The sequence below is a fragment of the Peromyscus leucopus genome, chromosome 6, assembly GCF_004664715.2.
Source record: "Peromyscus leucopus breed LL Stock chromosome 6, UCI_PerLeu_2.1, whole genome shotgun sequence".
In the NCBI taxonomy this organism is placed as follows: domain Eukaryota; kingdom Metazoa; phylum Chordata; class Mammalia; order Rodentia; family Cricetidae; genus Peromyscus; species Peromyscus leucopus.
The window spans coordinates 121,948,081-121,957,566 of record NC_051068.1 but is presented as its reverse complement, the minus strand read 5'-3'; the positions used below and the strand labels follow the sequence as shown (position 1 = coordinate 121,957,566).

The window sequence follows — 9,486 nt, the reverse complement described above, 5'->3', positions numbered from 1 at the left end:
GATGTAATGTTGGGCGGCTGGAGAGATGGCTCAGAGGTTAAGAGCACTGACTGTTCTTCCAGGGGTCCTGAGTTGAATTCCTGCAACCACATGGTGGCTCACAACCATCTAGAATGAGGCCTAGTGCCCCCTTCTGGCCTGCAGATAAACACGCAGACAGAACATTGTATATATGATGAATAAAATAAATCTTTAAAAAAAAGATGTAATTTTGTCCAAATTCAACATTTTTATGAAAGATGTATCAAAATTTAAATTTATTTAAATGTATGTAAAAGATTTCCAATACTCAAAAATCAATATACTGACGTAAAACTAGAAACAAGGATATCTTAAAAATATTCTACTGATTTTAGTGGCACTTTGTAAAGTGGTTCAGAGAACACAGCCTCATGTTATTATTAAGATAATTGCTTAAGTTTCTATTGACTCTATCAGACTTTTGACAAATTAGGATACGGAATCTTAACAAAATCAAGATGCATTGAGGTATCACTTGGTGTTAACTCTTTTAAAAGACAGCTTTTAAAGATGGTTTTGCTATATTTAATGCCCTACAGGTCTGTGACTGGAAATTTATAGAGCTGTGCTTGAATAAATTTGATGCTGTAGTTTACAAAATCTAAGACATTCAGTTCAGTACATGCAAAGTGATCAATGACTTATTCTTTTTAACTCAAGAATTTTCACATATAAATGGCCAATGTCCAATCCTATGGACATTTCTGCTACTTATAATTTATACCACTCAGGTGAAAAATCTGACACCTCTGGAACCCTGCAAGGAAAATCGCTGCCAATAGCCACTTGCCTTAACTAAATCAATATTTCATTGTTGCATATATAACATGTACAACTGACAATTAACTTGTCCAAACTAAAGTGGTTAGTGGTTCTAATGTTTCCAAGGCTTGTGTTCATGTACTTCTGATTCTACCACGACTGTCTGGTTTAAGCAAAACAAAGTAGATGTGCCTTAATCATGTATATTCCAAGAAGAGTCTCTATAAAAAATTAATATGGATATTGTATCACCTAAACATTATATTGGCAAACATGTACATTCTACTTTACTTAGAAAGCTTTCTGTATATACCTAAAAAGAGTTAGTATATAAAATAGCTTCTTATCGACAAACAATGCCACTCTTTAAACAAAAACAAATTTAAATGTTTTTCTGAGGAAAAAATTAGGGCAGCTTAAGGGTCCTAACATAATACTGCCAGTCATAAGTATTAGGCCAACCTCCCCTTCCCCCCCCTCTGAATAGATAAGACAATTCTTCTAAAAGTAACCAAAGTCACAAGGTTTGGGAGAAAGAACTTGTATGCATATGTACTGACACTAAGCTCTTTGCACTAGAATTCATTCTTAATCAGCCACACCTATTTAAGAAGGGAGATAACTCCTTATGGAATTCATGTAACTGGATGATTTCTGACTTTAGCTCTTTCTGTAGAATCTTTTATAGTGATATTTCTACATGCAGATGTAAATATCTGGTTCTTTTCATGCACCTGATTCTGTCTTTACAGTGTCTTCTTCTCATGAACTTGTTTATCACTGGGCCAGAAAACTGATATACCACATAAGTCACAGACTCAAGATTAAAGAATTCTCAAACACAAAAAGGAATTGAAAGAAGTGCTTGAAATCTGCCTTTGTGAAAAGCATTGGTTAACCTTCTGTGCAAACTGAGTAACAAGAGGAAGTGAAATAAGGCATCTCTGCCTCCATTTTTCTTTGTTTCCTTGCATTGTGATAAGTGGTTCCTTTTATCATTTCTTCTTGAGCTGCCTGGGATCCAAATAGAAACAAAGCCTTTCTGGATAGACTCTCCCCAATTCTTCCCAACCCTGATGAAGATATTTCACAGGGAAGGCATGGCTGCTGCAGCATCCCAAAATAAATGTGATCCTATTATAGGAGCTGGATAGATCCCCTTTTGATGTCAATGATGAGGACTTCTTGGACCATCTGTCAGAACTAGAACTGAGATAATAGTCAACAAGACCACACCTTGACTGTGTCTTCTTCATTGCACACATCTCCTGTGTTCCTGCTTTTCTGTGCTTGAACATAAAATCCCTGCTAGTGCCTGAAGATCATCTTGGAGTCACTAGATGCCTTTATATGTTCTTTCTAGTGTGGCTTCATTGCATAAATCTCACTCTGCATTGTACAATTCCTCATCTTATTATTAGTGTATTGAGATGGGTGGGCAGGCCTATCCTGCACTACAATTATATGTTTTTGATACATTTGAATGGTTAAAACAGATCCTGATTGTTAGAGAACTAATCTCACTTAAAAGGCTTTGCTCCTTAACTTTGACTATCACTCTATCCAATAACCTTGGAGGCTAGAATTCTAACCTGTGAATGTGGGGTCACACAATCATTTCAACTGCATTTGGCAGATTTATTTTTTTAAATTTTCTTCCCCTTTATGTTATCTAAACAACTGTAAGAACATTTTTCTGGGGTTTTTAGAAGTTAAATTAACTTTTATGACAGTCTGTACTTCAATAGATTGATCTTTTTGAAATGTAAATCAGACCTTATTTCCCAAACGTCTTTATGAAGGCATTTTCTATCTCCTCCTACACTCAGTCCAGGATCTTCAGGGAAAGAATAGTATGTAGCACACAGAAAATACTAAGTAAATACTTCTCAAATGAATGGATTACTGTTAATTGGATGAATCAGCAAATGGGCTGTCAATATTTTATTGATGCTTTATAAAGTGTAAAGGCTGTTTTGAAACATGATATAGTTACCTGTTAGTACAGACATCTCAATTTTTAATGGACACATTTGATTCTTTTTAGTCTATTTGAGCTGTTGGTTAATTATATAAATATAACAAAATATCTTGCCAAGGCTTTTAATCTGCCTATTTATCAGTTGTGCATAAGTTTTTGGACTGTTGTAGTCTATCACAATATTGTTATTGTGGAAACAAATAATGCCATCTGATGACATTTAAAAAATTAGTTTGGGCTGGAGAGATGGCTCAGAGGTTAAGAGCACTATTCTTCCAGAGGTCCTGAGTTCAATTCCCAGCAACTTCATGGTAACTCACAACCATCTGTAATGAGATCTGGTGCCTTCTTCTGGCTTGCAGGAATACATGCAAACAGAACACTATGAACATAATAAATAAAAATTAAGTTTGATTTTGGACTTTATGTTTCATTCTGTTGTGTTTAATCTAAGAAATCTTGGGTTCTGCCTGAGGAAAATATTATTAAGATCTGTGTGAATCAGCTATCTATCACACTATCAGAAGATTGAAGTAATTAATATACACAACAGGGGGTTGTTTTAGGTCTTGCCTTTGGAGATTTCAGTCTGTTATTAGTTGATCTTGTTGCATTGGTTCTGTGGCAAGACATCCCATCACATGGGAGCATTTAGCAGAGCCATCCAACTCATTTCATGGACAAGGTACTAAAAGGAAGGGATGAATGTCCCCATTAGCCCTCTCCACCATGCCCTCCATGACCTAAAAAACTGCCGATAAGCTTAATATTTTAAGGTCTCACCACCCCTGGATATCACTGCCATGGGGACCAAAAATTAATTTTCAGAAATTATGGAATACTTAGAGTCCAAATACAAAGGTATAGAATGGTATTTTGTGTTGCCTACTTGGCTTGCCTTTATTTTATTAAATGAGCTGAGGGGTCTTGATTCTGATTTGATATTTGAGCCCTTTAAAAGATATACCTTCTTCTTATCTCTGGTTGTGTTCTCAAATACATTTGTTTCAATTTTATTATTCAATTCAAACACCAACTGTGCATTAATATTCACAACTGTTCACAATATGATAGGAATTATAAAATTACTCTGCTCAGTTTGAATAATGCCATATCATCTAAGAATTAGAGTTTTATGTATTTTAAAGTTTTATAAATATAAAATTGATTGTATTAACTGGATTATAAACAAATAATTTGTTGTTGTTCAAATGATACTTTTTAATTATAATTATTTAATTATTATATGAGCATACTTTGGGGTCAAAATCTCATGAGGAAAAATTGCTAGACATATTACATTCATATGCCAATTTTTAAATTCACTGAGCAGGCAGGGCTTGATGGAGCATGACTTTAACCCCAGTGGAACAGAAGCAGAGGCAGGTAGATCTCTGTGAGTTTGAGGCCAGCATGATATATAGAAAGTTCTAACAAAGCCAGGACTACAGAGAGATCCAATCTTAAAACAAACAAACAAACAAAGACTGTAGAATTCATGCCAAAAAAAAGAAAGAAAAAAAGAGAAAGAAAAATCACTGAGTTAAAATCACAGCCATTAATTTAAGTTTTACCTCACTCTATTTTTCTTATTTTATTTAAGTTTTCAGCTTTCATTATAGATATGACGAGGCTTGCTTTTCTTAAAGCTAAAATTTAAGAGACCCAAATTCTATGGCAACAATTATGCTAAAAGAGGTGTAAAGGTCATGGCCAGAGATTTTCTATACTAACACATTAGTGAACTGAAGACTATAGAGAATTGCACTCTCTATATAGGACAGTTCTGCTGACGACGTGACTCAGTGGGTGAAGTACTTGCTGTGCCAGCAAGAGGACGTCAGTTCAGACGATGCTGACATCATGACTCAGTGGATGAAGTACTAGATCCTTAGCCTTAGCATAAAGTGTGCATACACCTACAACCCCTGCACCTGAGGCTAAAGGGACAGAGTGGAAGTGGGGCCAGAATGAATTTAAAAGTCAAAGCACTAGAGAGTTCACTGTGAGTTTGTGTTTCCTAATAATGCCAGAAAGTTCACTCATATAGTACCACAAATATAACTGACCAACATACCATGAATAAAGAAAACAGCAGCAGACACGCCAAAGGGGATGGGAGGAAATGCCATGAGGCTTCAACCCTAAAGAAAAAACTCCAGGTAACTAAGACAACCAAGAGAATAGGAAAAAGTCTTCTCCAGGGAAAAGCACGCTAATTGACTATCCTTGAAAATATACATACAACTAGCACCATACAGGCTGAGCAGAATATATTTAAGAATATATATATATTACAATTATATATATACACATATAACAATAACTAATAAAAAGGGAGGTCACAACTTTGAAAGAGAGTAAGAATAGGTACAAAGGAAGTTTCAGGGAATGAAAAGAAAGGAGATGATGCAGTATAAATTACACTATAATCTTGAAAACTAAAAGAAGCAGCAACAACAAGATCAGGCAGAAATGGTAACTTTCTAATCGCAGTTCTCTGAAGACAGGGACAGGAATTCTTATACTATAATAGATTAACAAGTTAGCCAGCTCCATGATGAGTAAGAAATTGTACTACAAGGGGAAAAAAGCAGAGAGTCATCACTGAAGACATCCAACATTCACATCTTACCTCAACATGTACGCACATGCACATGCATTTATGCATATGCAAGCACACGCCTGTGTGAACCTGAACACATGCTGGTACAGGTAGTTCTGGGAAAGAGGATCTGGAAAATTCTGTCTTCCCAAACCAAGTTCCACTTTTGTATAGGTATTTTTGTTTCTTTGTTCCTGCTTCATCTTCCCTCTATTGTTATCCACTTAGTTAAGAACATAGAAATCTTCTTGGGTATTTCAAGCAGTGAGAACTTTAGTGCACAGATCTATTGGGTGGAGTGACAGAAAACTTGTGTCCCTCAGAGGAAGGAGCATAGAGAAAACTGTGGGTGTGTCTTTAACTGACTGACACCTCTTTCTGTGTCTAGTAAGCAAAACTGCAGTCCATATTCATCTACCACTGAATTCTTCCAAATTGAAACTGGGTTTTCCTGATTCACTGTCTGATACTAGGAAAAATCCTTCAAATTTCACATCAGTGTCTTTCATGGCAAAATTTATACCAGAAATCTGAGGGTGAAGAGCTCTGGGAAATGTCATTTCTTAGAGTGTAGTTTCTAAAATACTGGCAAGTATGGAAAATTCAGGAATGATGCTGAATCATGGCCCCCAAAAATTGCTCACCCAAATTATACAGTATATACTTTATCGTTAATATTAATATTTCTTATACATATATATGACATATACATATGACAATGTCTTTATAGTGTCAGGTACCAATTCCTTACTGCTGTGCAAAATTGATGTTATTTTTATCTCCTATAGCATCATGCATTTCTCTCCTGACATTATAGTAGTCTCTAGTATTTAATCTCTTCTCTCAGTAGTATATAATTATACAGAAAATATTTTATTGTAACTATCATATGATGTAAACAAAGGTGAAATGTGTAAATTAGCTCCTCCTGTTTCATATGAAACAAGTTCATATGAATACCTTGATGAATGCCCAGATGGAAGGAAATGATTTTGTTTCTTTGTCAAAGCACAATTGAGATTCTCTATGGACCATACTTATTGAGTGACATAGATCCAATAGACAACAGTTTCTCAACTAATGATCTTGGACATTTTGTTTATTATTGATAAAATCCTTAAATTAATAGGAAACTAGCAATAAGTCAAATGAACGTAGTGAAAACAAATTGCTTACCCTTCAGACTTTGGAATTTATTACAGTTCTTTTGAGATATATTCACTAGTTGAAATAAGAAAAAAAAATTGAGAATTAATTGAAATAATACATGATGGTATTTTGGAAATTGCCTCATAAATCTTCAATTATTATTGAACTATTTGTCATTACTGAATATCAAGAGATCATTTTTTTTTTTACCATGTTCCTGAGACAGGATCATTTTAACATCATTAGTTCATTAGGTTTATAACAATCCTATAATCTAAGTACCATTTGTATTTCCATTTTCTAGGTAAAGAAAGTAATGTTTGGAGAGTTCAAGTTATTTGCTCAGAGGTTCACAAGACACTGGTGACAGAGTCATTGTACAGTCACAGTTCATTTTGGAATCCATGTTTTTACATGGATTCTACTACATTCATTATACTATATCTCAAAAGCACCCCTTTATCCAACAGTAGTAAAGATAGTGTGTGTTGTTGCTATTCTTGGTTTTCCATTTGATTACATCTAGAATTAACTAAAACCCATTGATTTGGTACACTTGTGAGGAACTTCTTTCTTAATTAACTTAATGGAAGTGGAAAGACTCACTTGTACTTTGGATCTTTTGAGGTGGGAAAATCCTCTGTTAATCTGGGCCACACCTATGTAAATGGCACGGAAAAATGAAGCCCTCTCTTTTTGCCTGTTTGCCCTCACTATCACCGGCAAGTCTATTCTTTCACTGGCATTAGAGCCTACTTCTTCAGGATCATGATGTAAACAGTTAACTAACTGAAACATCTAGCCTCATGGGATGACAAATTACTGGATTCTTGGGCCTTCTGTTGGTAGACAGCCTTTGTTGGACTAGCTAAACTGCAGACTATAAGCCACTATAATGTCATTGTGTGTGTGTGTGTGTGTGTGTGTGTGTGTGTGTGTGTGTGTGTTCTATCAATCTTCTCCTATAGAGAACCCTGACTAATACAGGTGCTCTTAACTAAAGCCTCTGGAGAATTAAAAAAAAAAAATCAAATTCTTCACATAAGCAGTGGTACAAGGTAAATATCAGCATTCTTGAAGGGGGAAATGGGATGTGGAAAGAGAAATAGGGGGAAAAAACCAAGACCAAGATTGAGCGGGACATATAGTTCTTGTGGATATTTTCTGGCATGCTGGTCTCATGGTGAAACCCCAAGTGCTCCGGTAGTTCTGTCTCCAAAGCTTCATTGGGTGGTACCAACAAGGCCTCTTTCTGGCCTAGCTTTGTTGGCTGCTTGCACCCTTTCTCAGCAGGTATTCCACATTCCTTGCATCTCCAAATTCCTAGTATCTGCATTGTCTTTAGTGCTAACACCTAGCTTCATTATTGTGCCTCAAATGTCCCTTCCCCTTGTTGCAGGGCTTTCCATGCTTCACTATGAAATATGCATGGGAACACCCTTAAACCTTATCTCACCTGTTCTGTGTCCCAAGCAAATCAGCACCACACAGATGACATTGAAATCTACAGCCTGCTTATGCAGTAGTGGAGCGTGTGGCCCATAGATACAGTGTGTGCTGGATCCCGTGTTTGGGTGTGAATAGAAACTTGTCTGGAGTGCTCTTGTAAGAAGAGTGTCCCTACAGAGCTGTCATCTACTTTAAGGCTTTTCAAATGAGTTCACAAAGGAGAACTCTAAATCTTATGGTGGGTGACCTGTTGCAATTTCTGAAAGGCTCTCTGGATAACTTTTCTAGACCCTTAATAATGAGTTAATAATTATTGAGGACAACTTTACATGTGATCCATTTTTTAGCCAGAATCGAAGTTTTCCTACTTTCCCAGGGAAGGAAGACAATTCTCACTCTAACTGTGGCCAAAAATATTTATAAATATTACAGTTACAGTTGGCATCCTGGGCTGCACTGAATTTACCACCTTCAGATTACTAACTGTATCACCTCTAAAGTCTCAGGGTATGAACAAAATATACAGGAATTTTGTAGCATCAAATAACATGCATAGTTTCTTATCCATTCTTTTTTATTTGTTTTAAGGGGAGAAGATGAACACAGTCCCTCATTACCACAAATTATGCAGCTGAATTTCCCACATTTGGAGAAATCACAGGAGTCAGCACATCCACAGTGCAATGGATAAGCCTCGCCCTGGGAAGGTGATCATGGTATTTTCCCTGCCAGGTAAGTACTTCTTATCCATTCCTAATAGTCCTTATTTTTGTTGGAAATTTCATGAGCACAGTCTTACTGTCCACATGCCTGTTGGCATGATGAACTTCCATGACTCCACCAAAATCTCCCACAAAGCTCTGCTTAGCATTCTAGGGATTCTTATCCATATCTCCATGCTACTCCATATACCTCATTCAAAGCTCTTCCATGGGCTTCTGAATTATATTTTCAGGGAGAGTCAGAGGAATGACCCCACTTCTCAATGATAATTTCATATTTTTGTTTTTGTTGTTGTGACAAATTACCTGCTGCAAATAACTTCAAGTAGTGTAGTTGGAAGTTTTCCTGTGTCCTGGCCAGCTGGTAGTTGGGACAAATCTTTCCTACTTGTGTTCTCCAAGTAAACACACAGAGGCTTATATTAATTATAACTGCTTGGCCATGAGCTCAGGCTTTTTACTGACTGGCTTTTATACTTAAATTAACCCATAATTCTTATCTATGTTTATCAACATGGCTTCTCAGTTCTGCCTTGTCATCTTGCTTCCTTTGTGTTTAGCTGGTGACTCCTAACTCAGCTTTTCTCTTCCCAGAATTCTCCTTGTCTGCTTGCCCCACCTATACTTCCTGTCTGGTTACTGGCCAATCAGCATTTTACTTATCAACCAATCAGAGCAATACATATTCACAGCATACAGAATGACATCCCACAGCAGAAGAGGAAAGTTTCATTTGGCTCAGAGTTTCATCCCATGACTGGCCTGGTCTTTGCCTTAGACCTGTGTAAAGGTATAAG

The 9,486-nt window shown here is 36.4% G+C and overlaps 1 pseudogene; it reads right to left on the bottom strand.

Moving 5' to 3' along the window:
* Positions 1-8,552: 8,552 nt before the first annotated feature.
* On the bottom strand, positions 8,553-8,707 carry LOC114699857 (annotated as a pseudogene).
* Positions 8,708-9,486: the final 779 nt, after the last annotated feature.